General features: G+C 52.1%; 1 long non-coding RNA gene across 1 annotated transcript; it reads right to left on the bottom strand.

The window, feature by feature from the left end:
• Nucleotides 1–1,043: 1,043 nt before the first annotated feature.
• LOC125548681 lies at nucleotides 1,044–6,171 on the bottom strand. Its single transcript, XR_007301142.1, has 4 exons — nucleotides 5,902–6,171; nucleotides 5,701–5,816; nucleotides 4,543–5,616; nucleotides 1,044–4,453 (listed from the first exon to the last, which is right to left on the bottom strand). It is a non-coding gene; the product is annotated as an uncharacterized LOC125548681 (long non-coding RNA).
• Between the last annotated feature and the right edge of the window lie 2,645 nt (nucleotides 6,172–8,816).

Below are 8,816 nucleotides of genomic sequence, written 5' to 3'. Positions count from 1 at the left end.
GTAGCCTCGCCCGAATCTAAAAGGATTGGTGTATGATCCGAGATCGCTCTCTGCATTGCATGGACCGACACCAACGTATATTTTTGTTCCCACTCCACACTAGCAAGTACCCTATCCAGCTTTTCATAAGTCGGAACAGGTAACGAGTTGGCCCATGTAAACTGTCTACCGGTGAGCTCAATTTCTCTCAAATTGAGGCTCTCGATAATCATGTTAAACATCATAGACCAACGTCCATCGAAATTGTCATTATTCTTTTCTTCTCTCCTCCTAATGATATTAAAATCCCCCCGACTAGTATTGGCAGATTTTCATCTCCACAAATCCGCACTAGATCGGCCAGAAAATCAGGTTTAAATTCAGGTTGTGCTGCCCCATATACAACAATTAGCGACCATCGGAACCCATCCAATTTTGATCTTACCCTGAATTTAACCGAAAAGTCTCCCTGAACCACATTAAGCATCTCTAACGTCTCACACTGTACTCCTAGTAAAATCCCGCCGGATCTTCCTCTAGGAGGTAAAATGTGCCAGTCAAAATTGATACCACTTGAGAGGGTTTGAAGGAATTGGGATGTGAAATTATCTCATCCAGTTTCCAAAAGTGCAATAAAATCTAAGTGATGCTCTAACGTTGTTTCTGCTAAGAATCTTTGTTTAGACAAGTCCGCTAGACCTCTGCTATTCCAAAAGAGTCCTTTCATAAGTCATCATGATTTTTTTCTTAAGCTTAACTCTAGCACTTCTGCGTACTACCAAAGTAGGATAAATTTTCCGCTTCTAGGGTCGTTTGGGCTTCTCCTCAACACCCTGCGGGACGATAGTATTATCTATGACAGAAACTGCATCCTCCATCAAGAGAGGCTCTACCGTATCTGTGTTCTCCAAATCCTCCTCATCCTTAGCCTCGACACTTGGCGACAGATTATTGCATATATTTGCGAGATCATTAATTCCTAAATTATTCATGTCATTGTCATTCATAGATTGGATAGAGGCAAGATTACGAATGATCTCAGAAGCCCTCTCCGCTTCCAAGTCTAAAATATCATTAACAGATTTGACGACCTCTGTTTCATTTGATCCCAAAGAAATTCCTAAGTCGTTTGCCTTATCAACTATTTCATTCTCAGAGAAGTGTAAAATTGAGCAACTTTTATCAAAAGACGCACCTGCAGTAGTCTCGGCATGACGAAGCATGGCGGCCCTCTTGGCACGCGCTAGCTGCAGGTCGTCCGCATCCGGCTGTCCCTGGATCCGGTTGCTGACACGCCTACCAGCCGACACCAGATCCGCTATCCTGCGAAAAGCGATGAGCTCCTCCGTCGTCCTCTCTCGAGGGGTACGGTCAGGACTCCCACGCCCTCCCTTATCGTTGGTGAAGAAGGGTAGGGCGTAGTGGAGCGGACCTCAGCTGTAGAGGTCAAGGGTGAGTGGGACCATGGAGACGCCTGCTCACTGGTCCCGTCCCCCCTTTCCCCCGTAGAAACCGTCGTCCCCCGGCCAACCTGCAAGGCACAATCCTGCGGAGGGGTTACGACACGGGACTCCTTCCCATACCTCACCCCCAGCTCGCCACTCTGGATGGTGGGGTCCTGTGGAGGGGTTACAGCACGGGACTCCTTCCCGCACCTCACCCCCAGCTCGACCGGAGATGCCGAAGTGAGAAGAACGCCAGCGACCTCCTGTCCAGGCGCCCCTCCCATCGAAGAGAAGTCGGGCGCATGTAACTGGGTGCTAAGGGCTTCCTGCCCACGACCCCCATACCCGCGGCCGACCCATCAGGGTCCACCCTCGCACCGGGTGTAGACTCTGTAGCCGTCACCTTGCCGGCCAGACTCGGCACTGGTGGCAGCTCAAGCTCCGCTGGGTCATCTGCCTCGACCCTGGTGCTTCATAACCGACTAGGAGCGGACCCCGGTGCAAATGAACCAAAGCGAAGCGTGTTCATCGGAGTAGTGGACGGGGGCGCCTCTTTGGTAGAACTATATACCTTATCTGGGTGTGTAGTAGGCCCCTTGTACGACTCCGGCAGTGTATCATCGGCCCCCTTATCCTGATTCCCGGGCGCGTCGCCTCCCTCAGTCGTATCCATGTCCCGTGTCCCGTCCCCATCCTGGGAAACTGCAGTATCCTCGATCTCAAGCTCTAATACATAAGTGACTCCAGCATGTGTTCATCTAACCACATCTGGTATATGCTCAACACTCACAACACTGACCAACAACCTCGCAACTCCTTGTGCATGAGTGAATGGCATGTCAACCTTTTCTATCTTACCAATCATAGCACCCAAGCTCCAAGCAATCAAAAACTGCTTTATCCATTTAGGTGGCGCGCCATAGAAACAAACCCACACCTTCTCCAAAGGTGTACCCTCCGGTTCCTCCTACTTCCACTCGTCGAAAGCGATAATGACGTTGGTGCTTGTGACTCTGCATAGACCCCACTTAAGAAAATGCATCTGATCCTCTTTAGTTGGAAAGTCCACCTTATAAGTCCGACCTTCTAACTGTTCCAGATGCCATTGATAATTACATGGCACTAAGTCACGTAGCTGTCTCACGATCTGAGCCTCGGTCAACTGTCCATTAGTAACTCTGATTACTGCCGGGAAGGAACTCTTAACCATCTGCGATAGAGGGTCCACCTCTGGTGTCTCAAAGAACATCAACTCTTTACAACAGACCTCAAAAATGTTAATACCAGGCTTAGGACCGAAGAGGAGAGGGTAGTCCCCGGTCACATGCTGTGAGCGCTGGCAATAGTCACAAAGTTCATTCATACACTCTGCCACGAAATGACCTGGTTCACCACATCTATAGCAAGGCAACTTTTTCTTCTTAATCGCCCATTTAGAGAGTTTTTCTCCCTCCGCTTTCTCCGACCCTTTGTCAGACACGCCATCCCTAGATTTAGTCTCTCCAGAAGTCACCGGAACCTACACTGCTGCCAAAGCCCTAACCGCGTCAACTGCCGCTGCGGGTAGCGTGGATGGGTCTCCCACCTCATCCGCTACGTGCTCGAGCTCCTCCCCCGAAGCCATATCCGTAGCAGGCGCTGGTGGCAGTGGGTAGTGTCGAGGCGGTGGTGGGCGTCTCCCTCTCCCACCGCGGCGATATCCACCTCGGAAGCGATCCCTGGGTCCGGCAACACCTTCAACAAAATTACCGGGCGGACCTTGAAAATGTCTGGTGTCCTCATCATTATGTCGGTTATATCCACGGCCGCCACCGGACAAAGATCCACGGTGTAGTCCCTCACCATATGCATCGGTTGAAATTCTGTCCGTCTTTGTTGTAACCACTGTATCCACCACGCCCTTGCACGCTGCGAACCCTTCCTAGGGCCGGCGCCTTAGCTGCTGGTAGCGGCACCACTTCATCCGGTTGGCGCGCGTTTGGTCTGGGCACATGCGTCGGCACCAGAGAACCAGATGCATCGCCCCCCCTGCCGCGCAGAGGACGAAACACCCCGGCCGATCCCGACTCAGGGTTGCACCCCTCCCCCAACCGCTGGCCTTGGAGGGGGCAAGCCGCCCCGTCCAACACCGCTAACCCCACCACTAGGCGGGGCACCGTGGCCAACACCACCCACAGGCAGGGCACCGTGGCCAACAGCACCAGCGCCAGCGATCGGCGTAGCGGCACGACCGACCGCGCCCGTGGCGGCAGCCCTATTGGCCGGCAAAGTTCCACGACTAGCCCCGCCAGGAGAAAAAGTGCCACCGGCGGGAGCTGGGCCTCGCTTGACGGGCGGCGGCCCTTGTCCTGCCATGCCGCCAGCATACATGATCCTCCTTGCCCGTCCTGTGCCGAGCGAAGGAAAACCCGGACCTGGAACCCTAGACTCGCTCGTAGAGACGACAGGCAGCGGCGATACATGCACGTATGTCCGATCAGGATGGCACGAGGCTTGGGCCTTTGGCTGGGCCTCGCCCGCGCCTGGAGGACCCACGACCATCGTAACGTCCGACGTTGCATCCAGCTCAGGCCTACGGCCCAATAACGTGTTCAAACGAGTCCGTGTGGCCGCTCGAACAACGCTCGCCGATCTCGCCACCGGCGATCTAGGCGGCGGCGGTGGCCGGCCAATCTTGCCTTTCTTCTTTCCACGTGACAAGAGTCCAATTTTCCGGCAAGAAATCTGACAACGTTACCGGTTCTCTCATTACCTTAGGAATCGGTCCGCTCCACGGCTTCATGGCCGGTTTGGAAGTTTGAATTTTTGAACAACGCCGATTGGTCGTGATCTTGGGCTCCGGCAACGAAACAACACTCTGCGAGGCCAGGGGCATTCCGGAATTCTTCATGGGGACATGACCCTCCACCTGCTCTTCGTCGTCGCTCTCCAGAAGCGCCCAAAACCGTCCTCCCGGTTGTGTATGAACCATCGGCCCCATCAGATCAATCATCTCCGGTGCCTTCGGGTGTAAATCCAGCTAAATCCAGCTGCACACATTCGCCAACAATCACGTCATAAACATCAAGTTTGAATTTAATACCTATCTCAATCATGTCGGCGTCCGGGAGAAAATCACCAGCGAGGACGTCGTTCTCTAGATCGAGAAGAGCCATCCATCACGAACGTGGAGTAAATCGAAGACGTCCTTCGATCCAAATGACCGGATCCGTCTCGTCGGAGAAGATCGCCCGCCATTGTACCCATCGTGCCTTCTCCCGTCCGATCTCACCATGCGGCAGGTCGCCGCGGTCATCACCCGATCCCGTTGGCCCCTCCTTTCCTCCTGACGGCGCCGCCGCTAGGGGACTAAGAGAGCACAGATGGATCTGATGTGCGCCTGCACCTCCGCCTGGCGAGGATCGAGGAAGCGGCGGCGGTAGTCCGGCCGCCTCAGGTGGCCCCTTCTCCGCCTCTCCCTCTCTCATCACTCCTCAGTCCATTTACACATGGAATCAACCAAACTAAAAAAGCAAATGTAAACTACGCGAACCTAGAAAATCATTCATCACGCATGACGAATTTGAGATACAACCATACATGTAAGGATGGAGGTATTTAGTATGGGATGAATCGAAACGGGAAGATGATACCTCACCGCGTTCTGCAGTGACGGCCGAACGGAAGGACGCCCATGCTCCCCGGGGTGGGACAAGGAGACGTCCCTCGGCAGCGCAGACCAGTGCACTAACATTGGACACTACAGAAGAGGGCGCCGCCTCCGCGCGCCGTCATGGACCAGGACGTAGGCGATGGTCCGAAACCGAACTTGGCGTCCGCTTGCCAAGGAAGGTCACGGACAACATGTTCCCTGCACTGCGTGAACCCGAACACGTACATCATGCACAGACGGCGCAAACGGAGATTACCCGCCACAGTAGCGACGTGAGCTTTGCCGAAGCACACCGCCCACGGCCGACCCGCACCGATCGACACGTTTCATGAGCCACTCCATGGCCTTGCTGTGTCTGCGTGCCCCGTGCTCACCGTCGCCATGGCCTCGCCAGCTCCGGTGCAAGCCACGCTGCACGCCGTCGGGACCTCACCGATCGCTGGCACCATCACGTCCAGTCTCACTGTCCGGGAGACTCCTGCAGCCATCACCTCCAGACGCGAACACCCTCATCATCGCGCGCGCCTCCGTGGACATCCGCTGGCCAAATCAAGTAATCAACCTCACTTGGAATTCCGCTGCAAAGGCCTTATCGGTGATCAGCAAGAGGCCACGGAGACTCACCTCACTTGGAACATGATATCGTGCTTGGAGCGGCTGCCCACCTCGTCTTCCGTTGCCGATGGCCGGTCGTCTTCCTCTGCTGGTCGTGCCCAAAGCTCGAGCGGTGAGAGAAGACCCTAGGCAATCAAGGCAGCAAAACACTCAATGTACAGAAAAACTCCAACACAAACAAAAGGGGAAACAAAGAAATAGCAAACAAACCAAATCACGACGCAAAATCCGCCGTGCATCCAGAACCAGAAAACGGCAAGGAGCGGCCACATGCAGAACCAGAAGATCCTACAGAACGGCCACCCCAACAGAACGACCGATGATGAGATGCAGGAGCATCCTCCATACGTACGGATCGACCAGACACAGCAGCCGAGGCAGCAGAATGGCCCGAACCACCACGTCGGCCAACCACAGCATCCCGCGAGCGAGAAGGCCGCCCCGGACGCCGCGGACCATGGAGTTAACGCATGCGACACTGAGGAAACCTACCGCAATAATATGGCAAGAAGAGCGACCTATTTATAGCAACAACAACGGTAAGACGGTCCGTAGATTTACAGGACAAAAGCGGTCACGATAGGCGGCCAGATTTCCAGATTGATCGGCGACAGCGGCACCGCTAAGAAACAACAACAGAGTCTAGATTAAACGATCAAAACGGTCGGCACCGATGAAAAAAGAGCGGCAGGCTCTAGAACTAACGACCAGAGCGGCACCAAAAGGAACACGTACGCGAGGAAAACTCGAGAGAACCCGTGGAAAGCGGCACCGATTAAAACAAACAATACCAAGCTGCAGAACCAACAGTGGTCAAACCGACAGCGACAAGGACATCCAGGATCCAGGAGGAGCGATCGACGCAGCGCCGCTGTCCACGGAATGCAAACATACCAAAAAAACGCTAAATTTACGGTAAACTTACCAAGATAAGCCGCACCCTACTTCAAAAAATTTGAAACGAAAGATTGAAGCCACCACGCGTTCGTACACAGCCAGGTACCAAAATAATACACGTGCCCCATAGGAATTTACCCAAAAGTCTTTTTCATCCAAGTGGATGAATCTTGGAGCGAAAAAGCTCCCGGATATAGAGGCTTGCGTATTTACTCTTCCTGCCAAGAGCAAAAACCATCTGACTTATTTGTGCTTCTAGTTAGAAATGTGCAAATATATATTTCTCGGCAGTGTAAAACCAGATTTACAATATTCTTTACTACGAAATATGCACAAGTTTCAGTTTGTGCTCGCCTTGGCAACTGGTTCTTTGGGCATTGATCAATGTTCGTTTCAAGCGACCACCGCTGCTCTTCGTAGAGATGCATCACTAACTTTAGACCTGCAACTTGGGCTTGAAAGGCAGCTCATGCCTCCCTCCCCTTACTAGCAAGTACATCAAAATCAGAAATTAATTTCGGCCGCTGTCTCCATCAACCTCACAGCCCCACGAAGTCATGAAGAGCATTGGCCTCAAGCCCGACGCAAGTCATCCAGCACTTTCCGCGCATCCACCGGAAGCTCGCCAAGACGATAGAACTCCTTTACGCCACTTCACGAAGAGCAATAATCCGGCTAAGAAACTACTCTACTACTATGATGCAAGGTCGACTCAAATTAGTTGAGTTACATAGGCTTACAAGATGGAATCCGAAAAAGACTTCCCCAGGTCGATGTTTTTCTCTTTATCTCCCGCTAAGGGCATTTCTAACGGACCCCTTATATCAATTTAGTGGTATATTTAATTTTTACTTTACTACATTTGACCACCGATCCCAAAGCTAGTGGAGTATAGTTTTTATTTCTTCCCTATCCCAAAGCTAGTTGGTCTATGGCCATGGGTTAAGTATCCCTCTTCAGGATAGTGTTGAGCCTCATGGGGGTTCCATTGATAGACGGGGTCCTGCGAATCCCACTAGTAAATAGGCTCTGCGGCTGCCAGCCTGCCACGGGCTGAGGTGCTGGCTCTGGTTCCTCTTCTTGGGGCGGCTCCAAGCCCTATATTAGTGTACCTGCTCGAAGAAAAATCAAACAAAGGAGGCGCATGCAAGGTAATAAATAGTCTCACGACTGCCTTGACTAAACACCAAGTTATACCGAAATTGTGGCGTGTCATTGTTAATAAAATCATGCCCAACCATGCTAGTGTAATCAAGGTGTCTAACAGGTAAAAACTTCTCCTCAGCCTCATCATGCCTAATAAAAATCTTAAAATGTCAATGCAAGAAGCATAAATACCACCGTAAATAACTCCCTTCAAGAGGTTAGTGTGTAACTATCGAGCAATCATGCCATCCAAACTCAAAGTTCTATCACTATAAAGAGCATGGCGCAAAATAACAAGATCAGGCAAGCTGGGTGATCCACTCTCCCACCGTCCAGTCAAACAACTCCCGGCAAATAATGAGTAATAACGCAAAACAGGGAAATACAAACTAGCAACTCTAGCCTCATAAACTCCTCTCGTCTCCCCAATAGTAACTTCGGGTATAAAATCTGTAACGTCACGAGGGTGTGAATCTATAGGGCTGCCCTCAGGTGGAATCAAACAAGCCTCACAAAACTCATCAAGTGTCATCTCTCTAGGAGCATTATATAAGTTGAATGTAACAGTGGGTGTGATGTAGGGTGGAAACCCTAGGGCCGATCTTTCACAAAATGGAGGGAATCCCATGAAGAACACGAAGAACACGAGGGGGAAACACGAGGGGAAACGAAAGGAATCACTCAAATCAACAAGAAACGATCACACATGTGCTAGATCCTCGAAACACAAAGAGATACACGATCCACGATCTATAAAGGACGATACAAACGGTAACTAGTTCATCTTTGTGAGGAGGTCTTGAAGGGGTCCGCCAGTGAGGGGGTCTTGAATCCAAGATGGATCTTCTCCGTAGAGGCCGCGGTCTCTCTCGATGGAGTAGATCCGGATGGATGAGCAAAGCTCTATCTCAAGTGAGCTAAACCTATGCTAACCCTAACTAGGAGGAGGAGGGGGTCTATATATAGTCTAAGCCACGAAGGGGTAAGTGGGAAAGGGATACGTGGGCCTCTGGCCCGGTTAGGCACGTGCAGGTGCCGGACGTCCGGGCTGGGGCCCGGATGTCCGGGGCTTCGGGATGAGC

The sequence above is a fragment of the Triticum urartu genome, chromosome 3 (genome assembly GCF_003073215.2).
Source record: "Triticum urartu cultivar G1812 chromosome 3, Tu2.1, whole genome shotgun sequence".
NCBI classification, from domain to species: Eukaryota; Viridiplantae; Streptophyta; class Magnoliopsida; order Poales; family Poaceae; genus Triticum; species Triticum urartu.
The sequence above is the reverse complement of the archived record's forward strand: the minus strand, read 5'-3'. Positions and strand labels throughout refer to the sequence as shown.